Below are 19984 nucleotides of genomic sequence, written 5' to 3'. Positions count from 1 at the left end.
AAGCATGGGAAATTGCATGAACCCGATGGTGAAGGTTGAATTGTACAAAGCAGTGAGAAAATATTTTCTGAGAAATTAAACCCTACCTATGTAATGTCTTCTCTTTCCCCAAGCAGACCTGCAGTCGTACTTTCAGTGCAGAACCACAACCTGTTGTTAACCATTTATGAAAACTAAGGAGTATCCCTCACTTCAAAACCAAAATGACAGTGAAATAAAGGTAGTTGAGTGTGTGTGCACACCACCTGTGTTATTCCTCACATTTACCATGCACTGAGTGCTGCTTTGGTTCTTTGAGAAAAAAACAAAAGCAACATAAAGTGATTAGTCTGGCTTTACTTGGCATTTGATTACTTCTGTAATAAATATTTATATGCTTCTCCAATACACACATATCATCTTTACATTGTATTAAGTGGCAAGACAATCAATATTTAATTTTATGCAAGCCTTAAGCAAAACATGAAGTTAATGAAGTTTACATTCTTGCCAGATAGCCGCTAGGGATTAGTGCTTGTATTTTAGCCAGTGTAATGAATTGGTGTGTTGTAGACCTGATTAGTTTCTAACAATTTGCTGCAGTTTAAGCAGCTCTTTAAGATGGAGGGACATGGTTTACAGTCCTTTAAATACATAAGCAGAAGAAATCTAATGGAAGTTTACATTTGTTACTGTCATTGTAAGATAGATATTTTTGAAACAGATTTGATGTATTCTTCTGAAAATGGTGATTTTTCCAGAGGATGTGTGCCACCTCCCCTCCTCTTCCCCTGCATGTGGAAATGATTGATAGATATTTCAAACAGGTCCACCTAAACGCATATTGATGTCACTTACTAATATAAGTGAAACAGGGAGGCTAAGCCTTGGTGATCTTCAGGATGGGGTTTAAGCCATTAATAGACTCCACCTAATCCCCCTTGCTGTAATTCCTGCAGGCGAGCCAGCCCTCAGTGTTTACCTTGCCCTGTCCCGATGTGAGCATCCCGCTGACCACCTGCGGGCATCGTGCTGGGCATAGCAGCTGCTCTCTCCCAAGGGGAACCAGCTGTGCACCCAGTCCTCTGCACTGACCGGCTGGAGGGTGTGGGGGGGGAAAGGGGTGCCATCCATCCTAAGTACAGGTCCCCTGTGGGGTGTGAGGCCTCCAGATCTGCTGCGGAGGTTTTTGCTGTTTGGCTAACAAACCCCCTGCATGTGCAAAGAGGGTTCCTGAAAACCAGGGGGCAATGCAGAGATGCTGGATCCCACCAGCTGGAGATGGTTTTGGTTTTGTACAGAAGCCCTTTGCCTCCCCTCCTTGCATTACTCGTGTCTGATAATGAAGAAGTCAGTGTTGGAGAGATCAGAAGTACAAAAGAGCTTCATGTAAGGATTGAAAGAAGATAAAAAGATAGAGAGAACTGAAATAATGTGACAGCTATGGGGGCTGTAAAGGAAAGGTGGTTGAGCTTCTGAAGTGTGATGAGGGAGGGGGTATGCTCTGTGTCCAGCGGGGCAGGAGGACTTGGTAACCTGCTTTTGCCCTTCTCTTCTTATGAAAAGGACATCAGAAACAGGCTTGGCTTGCTGTAAATTGGGGTATGGCTAGATGGTATTTACTACTAAGAATCTGTATCTATAATCACTGGCAATTTATGGAAAGAAAACAAAAGTTTTCACCCTAGTTCTGCCATCTAGGCTGGAAAAACAAGTTCCATTTTTAGTGAGAGTTGAAGTGTGAAAAGCTGAAACTGTTTCCTTACTTACCATGTTATTTCTCATAGATAAAATATTGTAGTATTTTTAAAATTACGTTTCTTTGAACATGCTCATCAGAGCTAAGCTGCAGCCCTGCCATGTGCTAGCGCCTGAAGGGCGGGAGCAATACTGTGCAGCCAGGTTCTGCAAGGGTTCCTCTAATCTGCAAAGAATGATCTGAAAAAAGTTAACAAAACAGTAAATAAAGCTGACCTGGAGGCTGTAACTAATTTGGATATTCAAAATCAAAGCCTCCCTTAAAAGAAGCTGTTATGGAAAATAAATAACCACAGGGGAAGGAGGCAATTTAGCTAGAAACTAGGAATTAGTTTTGTCATAAGCAGTGTAGAGATAGGCTCTGCAGTGTGAGCAGAGAGTAAGTTCTTGAGACATTAAGTATGTTATTGCAGGTGTGTAATCCAGGGCCAGGCCTGATATAGCCTGGTCTGAGAGGTCTGAAAAAATCTCTCTGAAAGAGACTTGAATATATAGCTGAGCAAAAGCATGTAATGAATTAGCACGTACATGGTGTGCAGGGTATTTTTATCCTGGAAGTAAAAGAGCAGAGATACCTTGATTAAAAAGAGGAGAAAAAAAAAAAATCCATTCTTAGGTCTGACCAGTCACAGTCTTCCTCTGTCAAAGTGAAATTAAAATACTGTATAAAAGAAGTTGTTTGAAGTCAAAAGTGTAAGAGGTCTGGTCTGGTATTCTTCCTCACAGTGAGTTCCCTGGTCAAATATCTAAACCTTAGATCGGTTATGGTAATGATATGATCACCACTAACACTGCATTGGTGCAGGCTGGGATAATAACCCTAGCTGAAGCTCGCGGCTTGAAAGACTGTCTTGTGTGTTAGGAAATTTTCTCTTTTGTGTTCAGCCCAGCACCAGATGTTTAATTGGATACTTTCGTTTTCTGTAGAAACTTAGACAGGGCCGCAGTAAGTTGCAAGATACCCAGTGAGATGGACCAGTTATCTTCTACAGCAAATTTTATATTCCTATCCAAAGTTTTGCATGTTTTGTATATTCTTGTGTAGGTCTCCTGCCCAGATTATAGTACGGCGATGGCGTGAGTCCACATCTTCCACTTGATTTTTTTTTTTTTCTTCTCAGAAAGCTTTCTTTCAAAGGCCTTTTAGATTGCTAAAGGTTTCTCCTTTATTTCCTTTTTAGCCTCTGCCTTGATATATGCTTCCAGGTTTCCCAGACCGCTCTGGCTTTGTACTCTGGCAGCGTCACTCCACATGTATCTACTGCCTGCCTTCATCAGTGAATCCAGCCTGTGCTTCCTCCAGTGTTCTGTCCCAACATGTCTTGTCATTCCTCCATAATGACAGCAGCTTTTTTTCATGTTTCTTTTTACTTCTGGCTCCATTCAGCACTTGTGATCCAGCCAGTGTGAAAGCACTTGCCCTTTCTTTGATCCCAGTGTGTTCCCTGGAAGCGTCCTTACCTACCTTTGCTGCATGGGATCTAAGTTGACGCCCTTCGTTTAGCTGCCAAAAGCCTTCTTCACCAGTTACAAAACTCCGGGCTCAGAGTTGTAGCTGCAGCTTGGTGCATTAGCTACCTGCTTTTCCTCTCTCTTGTTTTCCCTGCCTGCTCGCTACCTTCCTTGGTTATGGCTGTTCAAGTTGAGAAAGGGATCTCTTGTCGTGTCTCCCCTGGTCCTTATCACAGACTCCTGTGTAGCAGTTGATGTTAGGAAGTCTAGATTTGCAAACTGCAGTATTTTAAGTGGTGCAACTGTTTTTTTTTTTTTAATTAAAGACCACTGTAGAAACTACTTCTTTTGTTAATACTTCTGATCTTTCATGATCTAGTTCTTGGTGTTACTTGTATTTCCTTAGGCCATCTCTGTAGAATAGCTTAAGCTGGTTCAATTCACGTGCTAAAGGCAGAATCCTTTATCTTTCCATTTCATAGCTTGTGTTATTTCAGTGGCGGGTTTTAACAAGGCCAATTAAATTACAAAAATCAAGTATTTTAATCGGGGTAGTTTTCTTAATTTAGGTTTAGAAATTTGGTAAATAATTTTAAAATCCTGATTTACTCTTACCTTTTTGTGCTGTTATTTGTTTTATTTTTATTACATAGAGAACGAAATGTCAATATTTTTCTGGTTATGCCCTAAATCAGGAGAGCAGACAGAACTCAACCCACTGAACATGCTTTTAAATGCTATCCTAATTTAGAGCTGTAGTCAGTTCCATTTCAGATCTTGTGTGTGTCCCTAGCTTGGTTGCATAGGCTGCAGGAGAATGTGCTGCTAAAAAATGAAATTAATATTTTTCACCTTTTTTGGCATAGTTTTGGGAGGAATTAGTCCAAGATTCAGATTTTCTATATATGATTTTGAATTGTAAAGATCCTTTTGATCATATCTACATAAATCTGATTGTTTGTGATGGCCTCTACTCAGCTTCCTTTAGACGGTATCTGTGGTCATTGTGGCCCATATTAAATACAGCCACAGTGACTTAGCTCTCATTTTCTTTGAGTCTTGGATCAAGACCACATGTGGGAACAAGCTCCAACCCTTCCCTCTTGGGATGGAAGCGCAGCTACATTGCGGCTCAGTCTCCAGTTTGACAGCAGGAGCAGGCTCTGATGCGGGGTGCTGGCTCCAGGCTGCAACCCAGATCCTTTCCTCGTCCCCCGAAAAACCCAAGTCTGTCTGCCTGCAGGCTTCACCGTGCTGTCCAAATAACGTCCCACCACACTTTACCTCCTTGGTCCGTGGAGCTCCAGTATTTGCCTTGAGCAACTGTGAGATTTGCCCTGGCACAGAGGATTTTGCTCCAACGCATTCTACATTCACTTGTACACATGCAGCCTTATCGATTCACCCTTGTTTGTGATGCTCTTCTTGTTAAAATTGTGATTTATATCATCTGTGTGTGGCTGAGTTATCTTGGGAAGCTGTAGTTAGACATTTTACAACACATCCCTGGGAGGCTTTACTTCTGTCAGGTTTTTGGTGCTATTTTAGGGTCTTTGCGCTATTTTCGGTGGCTTTTTATTTGCTGTGGGAATCCTATTTTGGAATTAACTAGATGTTTCAGCAGTTTGTGGGATTTCCAAGAAAAGTTGCATTATCTTTTTTTGTATAATATGTCTTTCCTGCAATTGTGGTTTCATAGTCTTCCAAATTAAGTATATATTGACTTCATGTAAGTTTTGATTTTAGAAAAGTTACATATTTTGGCTGCTGTCTGTAGTACATTGCTTTCCTATATTAGTAATAATGAGTCAGTAACAGTTTTGAGGGAATCAACATGAATAATATTTAACTTAAATACTAATATTTAACTTAAAACAAAAAAAATAATGAGCTATTTAAGTATTTTGTTCTTACATTATGGCTGTTTCATTTTGGCTGTTGCAGGTTTGTCCAGAAAACTTAAGCACAATAACTGCTTGCTTACAGTAATGGAAGGTAGCTGCAGGAGTGGTAGCAACAGCAGTTGGTGTTGTTTTAAGTAACATGCAGTTCTTTGTGTTAGATTTGGGAAAAGCATGTTTTTGCCGGGGGGAGTAAAAAGCAAAGTCAGTATTTTCAGTTTTATAGGGAGCAGTCAGTGGGTTTTTAAATAGGAACCAAAATTTAGGGTGTTATTTTTTTATTTATAATTGTTAAGACTTTGGAACCAAAATCTCAGTTGCTTTGAATTCATGTAGTGTTGTCAAAGTCAGTGGATTTGCTGAGTTTTGTACCAGCTGTAGATGTGGCTCTGTGTCTTGTGATAGCACTGGAAATCATTAAGAAGAACAAGGGAAAAGCCTTGTTTTTTCCCCACAGATACCAGCACTGCTCTTTTCTCAGTTGGAAAGAAACCTCTGCTTGTTGGCTCCAAGTGCTAGCATGTGTGCATGTTGAGCGATCTCAGACCATTCCCTTCTTCCTCCAGCAAAGAGTTTAATCACTCTCCTGGGGTGGTACTTCGTTGCTCTGTTTAATGAGTTGGTCAGGAGAGAGTTAGCAAAAGAGCTAGTGGAAGAGTCGGGCACTTGCATAGGTTAGTCAGTCAAGCTCTACTCAGTTGATTAAATAAACTTTTATTATTCACCAGCTTGCTGACCCCACACTGTCTTTTGCTTCTCACCCTGTGGGACAATGCATGACTTACAAAGAAAATCAGCAGGAAGGGCAAAGGAGTGAAAACCCACCGGTATTCACTACTTGTGCTATTCTCTTGGCTGGAAAGGACATGAGTTAGGGGCAGGTTAAGAGGTTATTTCCATGGTGGGCTTATGCAGTAGATACACATAACCATAATAAATGTAAAACACTGCTCGTTGTGGTGTGGTTTTGATATCTGTGTTGCATTAATGTGGCATCAATCTCTGCATCTGTATCCCTGATATGCAAGTCTGTGGGGTGGGCAGGAGGATTAAAGATTAGGGCATATTTAAGTGAAAGGTTAAAACTCTTGAAAAATGAGTTGTTTTACCCAGGCCTGTTGGCTTGCAACTGGTCCTCTGAAAGGTTTGATCAATGTGGCTGAGGGGTTTCTCTCCCTGCAAATCAGGGGACTTTGTCTTCGTGGGCAACGGGGATGGGGGAGGGCACCTGAAGAAGTCATGAGGACCCAGCAGAGGGAATTGCTGTGAAGGGTGGCTGCCTCCCCAGTGTGTCTGCGGTGTTGAGGAGAACAGGGATGTGTCAGGGGAACACATGTGCTCGTTGCATGTGTTTTGTGGATGCACGGGGAAGGCTGCATCTGGCATGTTCTCATCTGTTTCTCACTGAAACATTTCAAACTGAAATGGTTCAGGAAGACCCTAATGGTGGGTGGCCTTTTGTGTTGAAGAGACAACCTAAGTGTTGCTATTCATGCTTCCTTAATGAAGATCTGTCCCATAGCTCTGCTTGCCTCTCATCACTCATGTTACCAATGTAACGGACATGGCCATAGTGCTTGCGGCATTTTGGTAGCTGGGATTTTAATGAAATTTAGTTTTAAAAAAACTCAAACAGAACTCTCTTTAAATCGCACAATGTGGCAGTTGTGACAGCGCCTTTTGCCTTACCTGTCTCGTTATGGGAAGCCCACTGACCCATGGAGCATTGTATAGGTATTGCTGGCAGTAGTTTGTCCTGTCACACAGGCAGTGAGGAATTCATCATCAGAAATGCGGACTCTTAAATATTTGTGAAGTGTCAGTTTGACAGAAGTACTGACAGCTGGCATCCTTCCAACAGACCAGTAATTGCTTAACTGTGAAAAATGGCAGAAGATAGGCAAATGTATTGGAAAAAGAAAATCTCTAAAATACAGAAGTGGTGCTAATACGATACAATTCATAGCTGGTTACTGTTACAAAGAGTCACCTTCAAGCGTTTGGGTCTATTTTCCTTTCTTTTCCGGCAAGTTGATTTACTTGATGACAGGTAGCTCAGCAAAACTATCTGACTGAAATCAAATGGTTTCTTACCTTGTTTGGTCTTTGTCCACCTTCTCTTGCCAATATTTTGAGAGCAGGATTGGGCGAAATGGGCTAAATGCATTTTACAAATGCTTTTGTCAGGTTACAGAAGAGCTGATATTAAACATTCATTTCTGCTCATGGTGAAGTGGGATTTTAAATATTTAAAGGAGTAATTTATGTAAAGGGAATTCCTAACGCTTCCTAAAGTGATAATTTCTCATAATTTGGGTTTGGATATCCATATTAAATTAATCTAAAATTTCTATTGCTTTAGTCTTGCTCACTTCAGCTTTTTATATTAAAATGTGTTCTCAATACATGTCAGCAGGCTTGTATTTTAAGCTAATTATGATTGTCATCCTTATACTTGATTACTTTTCCCAAGGTCAGAAATTGTTGGGCAAGCAGCATGGGGGTGGAAATTGGAGCTCTGAGCCGACAAATGTAACGGTGACAGAACTGGGACACATTACCTGATCACTAAAATGATTCAGACCACTTGCAGATGAATAGTTTCCCTTATTAATTCACACAAACGTGGACTGGAGGTTAAAGGAATTGATCCGGAGATCGGGAGGTTTCTGCAGCTCCATCACCAGTGTGCTTTCTGACCTTCAGCAAGTCATGACTGCGTCAATACACTTCCATTGATTTTTCAACTAGTATACATGATGCAAAGCGAGTACTTCAGTATACTGCTGAATTTGGGCTGAAGTGGTACCCCCAACATTATGCAGGAAGACTGTGAGGACAGGAAGACAGTAGAGTCCAGATGCAAACTCCAGTGGCAGATATAAACTGTGGGGCACCTCTGCTTCCTGGGCAAGAATTTTTGCCCAAGACTCAAGCCCATTGACTTTGAGAAGTGCATGTTCAGATTTCAGAAAAGGGCACAAAGCATATGATGATGTGGAGAACAACTGTAACAGGATTAGGCACTTCTCAAGCTGGATTGGTTAACTCTTGCTAAGTAAATAAGAGCTGTTCTATAGCAACTTTAAATGCAGACGAATAATGTAGAGAAGGATTTTTTCAGTAGGGAATCTGAAGGGTGAGTATTTTTTGCTGAAGCTGTTCTTGAATGCGCAATTTCGGATGTGGTCATTAGCTGTATTATTTTGGTTTTAAATACTGGCTATTTTGCAGTTTAGTAACTCAAAAATTCTTTGGGCCAAGCGTAAGAGTCGTTGAAGTCACTCATAGTGGAGGGAAGGAAGGTGAGAGGTAGGCAGCGCTGAGTAACACAAGTTTTTGTTCGGTGTATAAATTTCAGAAAGACAATGGATTTGCTGCTCTTGCTGCTCTTTGCTTCAAAGTGAAATTAAGATTTTACACATGGAAAATTAATCCTATCTACCAGTGACTAGTTCACTTCTGTCTTCCATATGGATGTAATACGGGTATAATCCTCAATAGCATCTTTGACCTTAGTGACATTGTCAGCTCTATTCTGGGTCTTCCCCCATGTTCTTTTTTGGCCCAGTGCCAGGCCAAAAATGGGTATTTTTCTCGCCATTGCTGAGAGCAGACTGGTTGATGTTTGCAGAGAAGACGAGGCAGTGTGGTGGCGGTGGTACCAGCCATCTTGGCTTGCTGCCTCGTCCTGCCTGGCAGAGCATCCTGCGTTCCCTGCTCTCCCCTCCCAACACCCCATGCTCACTGTGTAAGGCAACTTCTCCGTGCCCTGCTGCATGATCTAGAAAGTTCAATGTCGCCTGAAGCCAGCTGACTTAGAGCTGTCATCGCTGCACAGAAGGTGACAAGGAAGTTGGCTTGTGACCATGCACTCCTTGCCTCAGACCCCTCCGTTGCTCTCTGCTTTCCCCTGGAAGGGCTCTGCTGTGTGCGTGGTGGTGGGGGGAGCCAGCTGGGTGTCTGTGTGACCTGTGTCTCTGTTGCCCCTCGCCTGGGGCTGCGGTTGTCAGGCTGTGCCTGCCTGCGTGGGACCCCAGCCACCGAACAGCACAGCTTCTCTGTGTGCCTCCCTTCATCTGGGTGCTCTTTCTTGCTGCGGAGCATGGGCAGCAGCTTGCATCAGGATAGGTGGATGGTTCATAAAGTACTGTGATTTTATTTTTATCCAGTGTAGCCAAAGCATTGGTAGTATAACTCAAAAGAACAACCTAATAATAAACCCATGCTTACATTCAAAATCTGGGCTGAGTGTCCCTGCTTGACGGTCTCTTGCTGCTCCCGCTTTTGAAGTGGCTTGGATCGACATGGGTTGGTCATGCATTTGGCTGCAGTTAGCAATGCGGTACCAGCCCGTATTTTAGGAAACAGCCATAATTCAGGAAAGCTGTTGTGTTCAGTGCTGCATTGTGTAATTTGTATTTGAATAACCTGCTGGGTGTGACTCCGTGTAAATTCAGTAACACTGGTGCCTGTGTAATGATGGCAGTGAATTACAGAATTGGGTAAGAAAGTGGACAAATCTTTCCTGTAAAGGCTGTTGTTGAAAAGAGAAAGCTAGTAGAAGTTGGTTAGGTTTTTTAAGAAACTTTCTTTTTTTGAAGCTTTTAAATATTTTTTTATTTGTGCCAAATATAAGACTCATAAAAAGCTGTATCTTTTTGCATCGTCATTTTCTCCTCCTTTGCTTCAATTTTTTTAAAACTAACTTTTACTCCATTGCAGAGGAGAAAGGTCATGAGAAGGAGAAAGAGGTGATTTAGGGGGGAAGAAGTGTTTGTTCTTGCTGTGTTCTATGCTTCTCAAGTCAAACAGTAATACTGGTTGCTGCGATGTCGTATCTGTTAGAAATAAATTGCATCATTAGTGACCATTGCGGGTGGCCTGCAGTTCATCCCGCTCATCTCCTCTCAGTGTAATTTGGGGAGTGAGATGTATTTAAGTGCTTGTTTGAGGTGTTAGCACATAGACAGTGATTTCACCAAGTGACAAGTAGTGGGACCGGCTGTCACCCTGCGCGTGGTTAGCTTGGTGCCTGGTCTTGATGACTGCTTTTAATGGCTGCTTTTTGCTGGGAAGCTGAAAGTCTTGCTTTGGCTTTTATCATTCCCGTCTTACGTATTGTATTTGATGTGGCCAGTAAAAGACCTTTTGTGTTTCAGACATTCCCCCCCCCCCTTCAATCCTGACCTAAGCTTTGCCGTGAGGAAGAGAAATGGCATTGCTGGGAGGGAACTGCTGCTGTGGAAGGAGATGTAGAGCCTGGGTGACTGGTGTGACCATGTTCTGTCTGGATGCTGGGGAAGAAAAATGCTGTTTGGGTTTGGAAGAACCATTTTGGTCACTCACTTCTCAATATTAAAGTCTATCTGAGTATCTTAATCTCTAGTTAAAGGGAGGGATGAAGCCTGTGTTTTGTTTTGTCTGCGGCGAACAAACAGATGCTATTTGAAAAACATGGGAGAAAGGAAATGAAGTCTTGCAGTTTCTTCCTCCAGCGTTGTCCTTGCCATAAAAATCCACAATGTAGCTTGTTTACTTCTGGATTAGACAAATAGCGTTGGGAAACCCCTGGTGCTGGAAACCCTTAGTCATGTGCATAGCTTAACTCTGTGTTTTGGCTGTAGGAAGAGCTAAGAGATGAAGGAGAGAAACCCTTATATTTGGTTGGGACTCACTGTGCTTTTGTTTTGTTTCCCTTTTTCTCTCCCTGCCCTGTGTGTTTTATTGGGGGTTGACTTGAGGATAGCGATGACTTGACCGCTAGCTGTTTTTTTGGGATGAGCAGGTTGGGGTGTGCCTCTCCCTGCCCCCAGTCCTGAGCACCATCTGGAGGGAGACCAGAAGATTCGGTTCCCACCTGGCCATGAGGAGGCTTCTCCGAGGCTTCTTTGCGTGATTGCATTCCCACCCTATTTCATGCGAAGAAGCCTTAGTGCAAAGAACCAGCTCCAGCAGGGACTTTTTGAAGCAAAACAGGTCTGGAAAGAGATGATCGATGCTGTGTTGTCCAGCTGAAGACTAGTGTTTAGCAGTAGCTGTCATGGGGGTGATATTTGGAAAGTTGGATGATGCCATCAGGGCGTTTTGAAGAACGCTGCAAGTGGAAGCTTCTAGAGGAGCTCACACCAAGTACATGTTATTCCTAAGAGCTTGAACTTTAGCCTATGACAGTTTATTTGAATTCTAGTACTTAGTAGCATTACTAGTATGGCAAGAGGATGGCAAAGAGAGCCTCCTACTTAAAAGGACATTCTTTAGTGAGGCAGGAATTAAATGAGGTCCTCAGTGCTGGGCCTGAGGTGGGCTGATGGAGGGTGTAGGCATTAGGGCTGTTGTCCTCTCTTTGAAGGGAAGTAGCACAGCTGCAACAGAAACAGTTAAATTGTCTTGATGTTGTAAGCAGAGTATACAGCAAACCACCCTGTATTTTAATTTCCCCATAGGATAAGGAGGACACAAATGAACATCTGCAGGGTATGGAATTAATCCTGTTGATGTGGGAGGATCTAAATAAAATCACTGGTTACCTTCACCCTGCACTTTTTTTTTATATTGCAATTACCTCAGGGTGATTAGAAGCTCTGATTTTTCAGGTTCACATACATACTCATCTACAGCCTTTGTGTTCCTCATTATTTTGTGGGCAATGCAAAACAACAACAAAAAAAGAATATAGCTAAGGTCTTCAGCAGCAAAATTAGTCGGTGCTAGTGGTTTGGATTTGTTTTCTTAAATACGCATATTCAGCTCTCATTTGAAATTAGTACACATTTGGTGGAAGCCACAAATGCAATATGGCAAAAGCGGTTTCTGTAAGGTTAATGACAGTGGGGTTATCGTCCTGAGGTCTTCTAATTTTCTTTTCTATTCAGGGTTCCTATTTCAAGAAGACATTCATAGCTGAGGTAAAGGCGGTCTTCATTTCTAAGGCCATTTGTATTTGCCCGAAATCTTCCTTTTTCTGACACTGATTTTTAGCTGAAGCGCAGCCTTGGTGGGAAGACTACATTTCTTGTGCATCCTGTCAAAAAGTAACATGAAAAGTCTTGGGCTATTTTCCATACTCATGGCCTTTAATTGTATGAGAGGATGATTTCTCTTTGTTTAAACGTTTATGATAGAGAATGAAAAGCGAGGGTATAAAACAGAGAGAAAAAACTCCTGTTTGTTGAGAAACGGGAAAGCACTCAGCAGCATCGCTGCTGAACTTCTTGTCTGAGGGTGCTTTTTGTGCCTGTGACAATGCTCCTGACCTCGAACTCTGTCATCTTTCTTAACTACTTTAACTGCAGGAAAAACAAAGCACCGAGTAAAAACTATAAATAAAACCAGGCATGCCTCCTGGCCTCCCTGCACTGTAGTTCTTAGCCTTGTTAATTTGCCTGCCTTTCAAGCCTTTTGTTCATTATTTTGCTTTTCATGTGATTTAGCTAATGTAGGGCCTCTGGATGGCCGGGGTCTCCTGGGAACACAGGAGGGGAGTGCATGGAGTGACAGTGCAGAGCTGGGAGTGTGGCACTGAGATGATGGAAAAGGGGTGCCAGGCTCAGGGATGGGATTAAAGCCCTAGAAACCTATGGGGACACATGGGAGAGGGCTATTTTCTGTTTCCTGTTGAGCAACTGATGCCAAGTCCCAATGCCTTCAGCACCTCTTCTCCTTGCCACCTCCTCTGCCCCCTTTGCCACCCCTTGCTCTGGGTTGAGGGGGACCTGGGTTCCCAGTGTGGTGGCTGGGGTTGGTCTTGGCTTGTCGCTTTGGGAGAGCCGTGAGAAGGAGCCGGATGGTGGTGGAAGTCTAGAAGAGGTGAGGGGAGAGAAATGGTTAGCACGAATGAGCCTAAAAGATTGGTAGGGGTGTGTAGGGGCAGCAGCAGAGTGCCAAAGGGAGTAGTTTGGTGGGGGGAAAAAAGAAAAGGTCAGGGAGGAGAGGATAAAGATTTTTGAAAAATAGACTAGGTTTTGACAAGACAATATTACGTCAAAAGCTTCATTAAATAGAAGAGTTGAAAAGTGGTGTCTTCTGGAAAAAAAAAGTTATTAAATAGGAGACTACTATTAGATGAAAAATTCATATTGCCATTTTCTCTGTATATTGCTTAAGCTTTCAGCCTGGAAACCCTGTAATGAAATAGATAGGACCAAATACAGAGAATGGAAAGGAGAAACCAAAATAAACTGCCATTTAATTGTTGGATTTGAACAGTAAAACATGATGCAGCATGTTACAACTCCTGAAAATGAAGTAATTACAAAATAAAAAAATACCAGCATCTGGTGGTGGGTAAAACACTGGTGTGCTATGTCAACATCAATAATGCATGTATATATTAATTCCTGTGTGGATGTAATATAGTCACGCATATCATACCTGCGTGAATAGCTGCACATACACACACAAATGGTGTCCTTCCCAGCTGAATAAAATGCTTTGACTGCTTTGCCTGCTGAAGACTCAAACAGTCGATCTCAGTAAATCTTCCTTTCACCGTAGACAGTTCAGATGCGATTCCCAGCCATGTAGAAGGACAGAGATCTGTTTGAGTTCATGGAGCTGAGATGATTTATCGCAGCTTGGAAAGGGGTAATATGTAACAACTCCTTATTGTAAATGTGAAATCAAATCAGGTTTTTTTACTTCTTGGGTTTTACTATTTAACACAGCTTTTATATATGCCTCCTTGGTAATGGCTGATTAATACTTAATGAAGACAAATGGAGTTTTCAGCATAAAATGTAAGGATTACCCCAAAAGCAGCAGCCTTCTGAGATTGCTCTCTCCAGGTCAGTCCTATCTGCCATTCAACTCTGTGGCTTGAGAAAGTGTCACTTAAACTGTGATTTTTATTCTGCTTTATATTTTTAAGCTGAAACTGTAAAATATTTTCAATTAAAATGCAATTTTGCTCTTTCAGCTTTCAAGAACTTGTGATAAAATTAACCCACGCAGACTTGAGAGCAAAGCAAGACTGTAATACATCACAGAAGCCTTCTCTGCAGCCTTGGAAGGTTAAAGATAGACAACTAACCTAAACATTTTCCACAAATAAATGTTTTAAAATTAATTCTTCAAGCTGATGACCCTCTTTGTTTTAATGATACGATATTTGAATGTCAGAATTACTCCTATACAGGTGCATATGGAAGGCAATAAACTAAAAGTTAAATTGGCAAGTGAATGCATATCAATCTGGCACACATAACAGTGATTTAAAAAATGTTTGACAGTTTGTAAAAATAGCTGTAACTGGAAAATCATCCCTAAGCAGATACATTTCCCATGGGATCCTTAGGGGACCAGATTTTGGACTGACACTAATTAAATGTTCTAATTTATGATCCGGAACAAAACATAGTCATTTATTGATCAGGTTTACAGAGGATGCAAAAGTTAAGGCAATAGTAAATGGAAAGGAGGAAAACTGCAAGTCAGAGTTGTGAATACCTAGTGACTTGGGTGGCAGCCCAATTTTAGCAATTTTAGTAAGGGTGAATGTCTAGAGGAATAAAATCTTGGTGATGCTTACCAAGTAGAGGACCCTCTTCTGTTGAAAGGGAGGTCTGAAAAGGGTTTGAGGATGATGGTTCACCAGCTGGCCTGCCTGTTCCCTGGGCCACAGGAGAGCTAGTGCTGCCTGGGCACATGTAAGGGTGCACAGAGTCGGAGAGGGGAGGTTATGCTTGCTCGTCATATGGGTCCTGCCGCAGCCTTTGCCGTGGTGCTGTGGGAGCACCCTGGTTTCAGCAAGCTGTAGTATTATCTTTTGAGTGTGTTCAGAAGAAAGCAAGAAGAGCAAGGAAGTGCCTAGAAAACTTGTGGCAGAACGATGGAAAGTTAAGGGGTGCCTTGATCATAACATAGAGGTTCCTGCATAGAGGAGGGGGCTATGGCCATGAGGAGCAGACAGATGCACCACAAGATCCAGTGGCTGGAAGGTGAGGATAAGTTAATTCAGATCAGCAAAAGGATATGTTTGGGGAGGAGAGTTTGACATCAAATCAGTTTCCCAACGTGGATTTTCCACTCCTGGCAAATTTAGAAGACAAGTTGTCTTTCTGAAAGATGAACTACAGCTTAATTGGGCATTATTTTAGGGAAGTCTTCTGGAAAGGATGCTTTCCTTTTTTCTTTTTTCTCTTTCTATCATTCTATCTCTCTGCTCTTTCTATTCCTCTCTGGATGAGACCTCAGAAGTGCGAGAAAAGCATTTGTTACCTGTTGAAAAACTTTAAGTTCATGCTTCTGTCTAGCAGTTTTGTTGTCCGTCTCCTTCAGAGTCATACTGTCAGAGTGATCCTGTATTTTGGATACTTACTGGTCACCAGCTGCAACATTACTAGGAATTTCAGAATACATTTGGCAGGCTATTAGTGACTGAAACCAAAGCTTATTGTTTTGCATGCTCATTATGAAATATTATTGCTAGTAGTAATGAAACTACTAGTAATGAAATGTTATTACTACTATTACTACCAGATGGGTATCTAGCATTCTGGAGCCTCAGAAACAAAGCCTTGAAATACTGTGAGATTCCTTCATTCCTGTTTAATCCAAAGAAAGCTACTTGCATAGTGGCCTCATATATATTACTGTCCCGCACTATATAGCATATCCATAATACTTGGAGGAAGAGTCTCAGTCAATTTCAAATTTTTAGTCTATCCAGCATCCTATTTGGTAGTGATACCAGAAGATGTGTCATCTGCAACTGCTGCCTGGTTTGGATCTCCTTTAAATGCTCTCGCTGGAAGTGAAGTCACGGAGTGATCTTTCCTCATTCACTCCTTTTTCCTCTTGGATATGGAGTTGGCCCATCTACTCGGGGGTGTGTGAGGCATGACTGCATTTTCTTGCTGTAGACAAAAGTGCATCAGAAGGTTTTAATTGAACTCATTGAAATGATGGGAGCAATGGAAAGAGATAGAGGAAGGAGTAGAACTACTGAAAGATAAGTGGGCACTGAAAGCTCGTACATTCACTGCTCTGAATGGTTTTCTTGTGTTTGGGGAATTTCTCCTTGAAGAAAGACAGATCCAGAATGCTCAGTACATCACCCAAGGTTGGCTGTAAAGTCGGGCTCTATAATGGAAATACAGGCTCTATAATGGAAATACAGATTATGTTAATTGAGTTGAAGTTTTATAGTGCTAATGTGTATTTTACTCTTCTGTGTCCTGAAGTGCAGCCTGGATCTGAAGGAGCTGACAATGTCCTATTCATATGTAAAATGTTTTGAAGGATCTGTGGTTTGGAATATTTCAAAACTGCAGCATGAGGGGATTCTTACATCTGAAAGCAATATTATCTGTGTACAGCTCATTGCTAGCAGAGAGAGAAGAGTGTGTGAAAGCAGCTTCCCAGCCTCTATGTACGGATGTACAGATCCTGCTGGAAGAAGGCAGAAGCCCTGGAGAGCTTCGTGGTCTGATGGGACTGGACATGGCCCAGCAGTGCTCTGCAGACCTGGACCTGCCCTGATCCTGGTCAGCTGAGGCAATAACTGTTGGAAAAGCAAAAGATCTTGCAAAGAAGCCGATAGTGTCTCTATGCCTTGGGATTACTTGGAGTTTATAAGTATTAAACAGAATAAACTCTTAGAATAAGACAGTAAAGCCCAGCTGTGTATTAATTATTAGCCTGGACGTTTTTCAAATCGCAGAATCAGGCCTTTACTGTCTGAGGTATTTTTTTCCTTTTAATATCAGCATTTGTCCTTCGCATTGCTAAGGAAGTAGCATCCTTAATTTGTAAGAGCTCATCTGATGATCCAACAAGCTGCAGTTGTAATCCTCTTTGCCATAATGAATGACTGCTCTGGAAGTGATTATTTCAGGATTTCATACTTTCTTTCCCGCTTATCAAATTGTTTAGTGCTTCTTTTTTGTAAAGAAAATTATTGTTCATAAATCACAGTAAAGTATCAGGAGGAATCACACTAAAAATATCAGGGGCTGTGCTTCAGATGTGGTAAATCTTGGTCCATCTGAACATGGCGCTAGGACAGAAATTACTTTTATCCCTTGATTTCTGGTTGTGTCAGGTCAGGTGTGCATATGTGTGTGTGCAATACTTCTGCCTGAAGTTCAGAGACCAAAAGTTTGAGCCTTTCATTGCTCTGGGTTAAAATGACTGCTGCAGCTCTGTTTTCTATTCTGCTTGGCTTGTGAGAAGACTTGCTGTGCGTTTGAATATATCCATAGCAAATACGATTTTGTGTTTCATCTTCAATGCACATCTGTTGAAAAACAGCAAAGAAACAGTAGCTCAAATAGACTGCAGCTGCAGCAGCAGTCGTTCTCATTTTGACTGTGATTGAAGATAAATGCTTTTAAAATTACAGCTTTCTGAAGAAACCTTCCTCCTTTAAAGGTTTTTTTTTCTCACTCCCTTGGTTTTTTTTTTTGAGCTCGTACATCATGTTTGTTAAGTAGACTGGTACTGACAGTGTAATGGAAGTAGTGGGAAATACGGAAAAAGAAATCTAGCTTCTCATTTTTTAGGACAATGCAAATGTAGGGTTTTTTTCCCTGGCCCTACATTTACACAGTTTTCATTTGAACTTGCATCAGAGGGATGGGATATAGCCAGCTATCTAGAGGCTTGAAAACTAGGCTGATAAGAAGAACAGACTAGAGCATTCAACTCTTTGCTATGAAGAGAACCCAGTGGCAGATGTGCCTGCTGAAGTTGTTCCAGTGTGTATCTAGACATTGGAGGGAGGCATGTTTGGAAACCTGTAAGCTTCACTGGAAGTTTTCCAGCTTTCTGTTTCATTTTGCAAAACACATGGCTAACTTGTAGTGGAAAAGTAGGAAAAAGTGTAATGTCCAGAAAGACAGTTTTTCTTTGTATTTTGATATACAGGATCCACAGTGTTCCTTCATTCCAATTCATAATACACGTGTTTGTGAAATACACATAGTTAAAGTTGGTCACAATTTTGTAGTTTCTTACTTCCTTTATAGAAAGTTGTGTTTGAGGGGGGGGAAAAAAAAAAAAGAAAAAAGAAAAAAGAACTTAAGTTGATGTGAATCGTGGGGGGAAAAAAAAGAATTTTTTATTTACAAAGACTTAGAAATAGTTCTGGGAGAAAAGAAGTAGACCATTTTGATCAACGTTTTGGGACATCTGGCTTATGCATCGATGGCATAAACCAGGGCATACACAGAGATAAGCAGGCAGCTGAGATGGTCAGTGATCCATCCAGAACTGACCCGTGAAATACTGTGATGCCTTCATGCCAGAGAAAACACCAAGTCTAATATAGTTTGTAGTTTGCACCCACAAAAACTTGCTGCATTAAAAGCAGTGTATGCTTGTGTGTGACAGAGAGAAACAAAATGGAGCTCTCCTCGTGTGAGAAGTAAAACCTATGATTTAGGTTTGTGGATAATTCCTTGAGACTTCTAAAGAAATTCTGTATGGATTAGCATTTAAAAAAAAAAATTACTGGAAAAAAGTTGCTCACTGTTCATTAACAGGAAAGATGTTGTGCTAATTTATGCCACATGCAATGTCCGTAGGGTGGCCAAGGATCTAAGTCTCTGCATAATTTCACCCAAGGATATTAACTTCCCCACTGAGCCCAATTAAACCCATCCCCATGCTAATCTGAGAACAAACAAGATAAAATACAAACTTATTTCTGGAAATCTGTCTAAAGCAAAAAGTAATTAAATATCTCTCTATTCTTTGGAGGGCATTTACAACCTTTGTAATTAGTGATTAGAGCTTAGAAACAAATGTTAAGATTCATTTCCTTGCTGGGGCAGGGTTTATTTCATGTGACTTCAACCATCAACACATCTAGGGTTGCTGGTCAGTAGAAAGGAGGGGAGCCACCTCCAGAGGCACATGGAGTGACCCATCTCTGCAGCTGCAGCTCTCTGTTAATTGTAGGAGTTTAAATGAGTAGCTTAGAATAGACATCTCGCTTCCTAAAATGAATTTGGTCTGTAGCAACTAATTTGCTTTGTGGATGTTTTTAACCTCTTTGCCTCTATTTTTCTGATCTGTGAACTGAGGGCTGTTACTTTGCTGGTCCCTGGTCCTGTAACTAGCGGCTTTGCTGCTCGTCTCAGCCGTAATCATTTCACTAAGGTGTGACCTCTTCTTTATTTTTCATTCTTCACTTTTGTCGTATCCATCCACAGTCATACTAAAGTAAGTCCCTCTGGTACATGAGTGGGAGTGGAAGCATCAGGGGAGAGTAGGATGGACGTGTTGAATCAATGAATCAATATTGCTAATGCAAAATACTGCGTCTCTGTTCCTTAGGTGGAGCTTTAAAACGTTGGAGTTTTTGGGATTGTTTCTTTGCTATGTGCATGCACCATCCAGCTCAGTAGGGTCTCTAGTTCGTCAGTTTGTCTATGAGGCACAGTGGTGTTAGACGGGGTAAGGTGCTCTGGCCACCGATTTTTGCTTGTTTCTCACGCTGAGTAAAACCCTCTGTTACTAGTGATTCACAGAATCACTAAGGTTGGAAAAGAACTGTAAGATCATCAAGTCCAACCATCAACCAAAAAAAAAAAAACAACCAAAAAAACCCCCACCACCATGCCCATTAAGCCATATCCCACAATGCCATGTCCACACATTCCTTGAACACTTCCAGTGAGGGTGACTCCACCACTGCCCTGGGCAGTTTATTCCAGTGTGTCACCACTCTCTCAGTAAAGACATTTTTCCTAATATCCAGCCGGAACCTCCCCTGGCGCAACTTGAGGCCATTTCCTCTCGTCCTGTCACTCGTCACTTGGGAGAAGAGACCAACACCCACCTCTCTGCAACCCCCTTTCAGGTAGTTGCAGAGAGCGATGAGGTCTCCCCTCAGCCTCCTCTTCTCCAGGCTAAACAACCCCAGTTCCCTCAGCCGCTCCTCATCAGAC

At 41.8% G+C, this 19984-nt stretch overlaps 1 protein-coding gene across 3 annotated transcripts in view; it reads left to right on the top strand.

Annotated features, from left to right (window-relative positions):
• Positions 1–19984, top strand: part of CHST11 (carbohydrate sulfotransferase 11) — a 170217-nt gene that overhangs the window by 48720 nt on the left and 101513 nt on the right. The window lies entirely within an intron of this gene.

The sequence above is a fragment of the Gavia stellata genome, chromosome 4 (assembly GCF_030936135.1).
Source record: "Gavia stellata isolate bGavSte3 chromosome 4, bGavSte3.hap2, whole genome shotgun sequence".
Lineage (NCBI taxonomy): Eukaryota > Metazoa > Chordata > Aves > Gaviiformes > Gaviidae > Gavia > Gavia stellata.
Note: the sequence above shows the minus strand (reverse complement) of the source record. Positions and strands in the feature narration are given on the sequence as shown.